At 34.5% G+C, this 3,195-nt stretch overlaps 1 pseudogene; it reads left to right on the forward strand.

The window, feature by feature from the left end:
* The first annotated feature begins 316 nt into the window (after positions 1-316).
* On the forward strand, positions 317-1,836 carry LOC137621739 (uncharacterized; annotated as a pseudogene).
* Positions 1,837-3,195: the final 1,359 nt, after the last annotated feature.

Raw genomic sequence — 3,195 nt, forward strand, 5'->3', positions numbered from 1 at the left:
AAACGACGAAAAAGAAAAGTTATTCACCTTGCTTTCTTTCTTGCTTTTAGAATGTCTGGTCCTTGTGACCAGACACGGGTTCTTGCAATGCTGCAGCCCGTAGGTGTTAGGTTTGTTTTTGGTTTGTAGGTGGTTTAGGATTTTTTTTTTTTTCGGGGGTGGTTGGTGGGATATTCGGCAACATTTATTTGTAGGTGATTTGGGCTATAAGGATAAAGGATAATCTGCAACTTGTATTTATTGTCAATTATCCTTCGTTTTTTTTTTTTTTTTTATTCTTGGAGGCACCCCTGCATCATTTTTTAGCTCCTTGAAAATGAAGAAGGGTCAGAGGGGAAATAGCAGCAACCCCAAAGAACATCAGGTTCCCGTTGTTCAGTTGGAGAAAAAGAGGTACAGCAGTAAGTCCCGATAAGTGGAAGAGCTCGGGAAGGAAAATTGGAGATAATTAGTCGGAGATTTTGGTAAAGAAAGAGTAAAAACTTCGGAGAGTTTTAAAGCTTCAGCTTGTAGGGTGAGCGATAGGAAAAAGTTTCAGCTTAAATGGTAGGGAGCTGAAATATGGGGAAGCAATTTGAAGAAAATGTGTAGTAGAAAAAGAATGGATAAACTTTCCTTGTACCTGAAAATTCTTAACACGGATAAGAGTTAGCTGGTAAGAAAAGAGTCGAAAAGGTTACTTTGAAGAGATTACAAGCGCTGTCACACTAGCAAGGATTCCGTCGACTTTGGAATTTGACGTCGATTTTTCAAGTTTTGACAAAGGCTTGGTGTTGTCACAAATTTTGAAAACGGTAGCGATCGAATTCAGTCCATCGCTACCGTCGACATTATTGTTTGTTTATATCTTGGAGACCCCACATTTCAAGCCATCAAAAGAAAGATGGAGGGCTTGGTACAGTGGACAATATTGTCCAAACAGTTTATCAACACAAATCTTTCAAATTTTTGCAGTGTTCTCTAGCTTGATTTATAAGACAGTCTGACTCTGTGGTTGTGTAAACAAAGTTAGGAATAATTCATCTAAGCTAGCCCTAGCTTATTTTTGTTTTAATAGAATATAATATTTTTTCTCCTTTTAGAGCAAGTGTGGATAAAAGTCAATAATCTGAAGGCCTACTTCAATCGAGAATATAAAAATATTCAGTCTGCTCTAAGTGGTTCAGCTGACAAACCAAGCTCATAGTGGGAACTGTCTTTCTTTCTTTTTTTCTTTTTTTTAAGGCCACTATAAAAAATTTAATTTATTTTGAATTATGAATATTACTAATGCTTCATTACATGTAATTAATCCATTATACTGTAGTTTATGATAAATGATCTTACATACGAGTTTATACTGCAAAGCTTTCATACCAATTCAGCAGTGCTGATTAACCTCTAGTGGCACATAGACTGATTGTATTTACTGCTTACCAGTGAACTAATCATAGCAGAATGTTATGATTGTCATAAAATCTTTGAACTGTTATGTTATCAAGTTATCCACCGAAGATGAATACTTATAATGAATGTTTTTATTTACAGGTAAATTCTATAGATACTTCTCTATCTATTGATGTTGATCAAAACACTTTTGATGAATTACCAATTGGCGAAGAAAGGGGAGAGTCAAGTACCGCTTCATTACTTCAACCTGTGACCCCCAACTTTGATCAGTCAAGTGGAAATATTGATCCGTCTGTAAATCCTACTGCTTCATCTTCTGTAAGGAGCCAAAAAACAAGTATCTGCAAAAATAAGAGGAAGCTACAATATTCATTTGAGGAGGAATATCAGCAAACCCTCAAAGAATAAGGCAGCTCAAGCAACACCAGTAGGCCTACACCTGATTGATTGATTGATTGATTTAAAGTTTTCAGGCATCCTGACATCTAAGGTCATTGACGCCGGTAACATTTAATTTATGTATACAAAAATAAAAAATAAAATAAAATAAAAAATTAAAGAGTATTCAATTAAAATCATAAAAATTGAATGTCATAAAAGTTAAATATTTTTCAGAAGACCTGCTTCTGAAATAAATTTAAAAATGCCACTTGCATGGTAGGACACATCATTTCCAAGAATCTTGGCAAGGATGAACCTGCCACCCTCACCTCGAGCCTCAAACAAATATCTATTCCGCAAGTTGTTATAATTGGGGCATTCGGTCAACAAATGCCTTACTGTTAGAGGTACTAAACAGTCGGCCTACACCTGAAGACCTACTGTAAGTTACATAAACAGTGGAACACTGGTTACGGTCCCTATCAGCTAAGGGTCAAAAGGTGGCATTACTGAGAATTACCCAAGTTCTCATGGATGTTGAGGAAGAATATGGCTTATGATGTTACTGGTAGACAATAATTATTTTGATGCTAAAATCGCAATTTTCACTAGTTAATTTCTAGTGCTAATTTGAATTTCAAATACACAATTTTTAAGATCTCAGACTTTTCAGTCTAATCAAGACTGATGTCATGTAACTTTAAACATATTTTCTATAGGTTTAAACACTCTCTCTATTTAATAAAGTTGATTTAAGCCATTTCAGGTTTTTGTTTCCCGATTATTATTATTATTATTATTATTATTATTATTATTATTATTATTATTATCATTAGCCAAGCTATAACCCTAGTTGGAAAAACAAGATGCTATAAGCCCAAGGGCTCCAATAGGGAAAAATAGCCAAGTGAGGAAAGGAAATAAGGAAATAAATAAATGATGAGAACAAGTTAGCAATAAATCATTCTAAAACAGTAAAAACATCAAAACAGATATGTCATATATAAACTATTAACAACGTCAAAAACAGATATGTCAAATATAAACTATAGAAAGACTCATGTCAGCCTGGTCAACATAAAAAAATTTGCTCCAACTTTGAACTTTTGAAGTTCTACTGATTCAACTACCCAATTAGGAAGATCATTCCACAACTTGGTAACAGCTGGAATAAAACTTCTTGAATACTGTGTAGTATTGAGCCTCATGATGGAGAAGGCCTGGCTATCAGAATTAACTGCCTGCCTACTATTACGAACAGGATAGAATTGTCCAGGGAGATCTGAATGTAAAGGATGGTCAGTGTTATGAAAAACCTTATGCAACTTGCATAATAAACTAATTGAACGACGGTGCCAAAGATTAATATCTAGATCAGGAATAAGAAATTTAATACACCGTAAGTTTTTGTCCAACAAATTAAGA

This window comes from Palaemon carinicauda, chromosome 28 (genome assembly GCF_036898095.1).
Source record: "Palaemon carinicauda isolate YSFRI2023 chromosome 28, ASM3689809v2, whole genome shotgun sequence".
Lineage (NCBI taxonomy): Eukaryota > Metazoa > Arthropoda > Malacostraca > Decapoda > Palaemonidae > Palaemon > Palaemon carinicauda.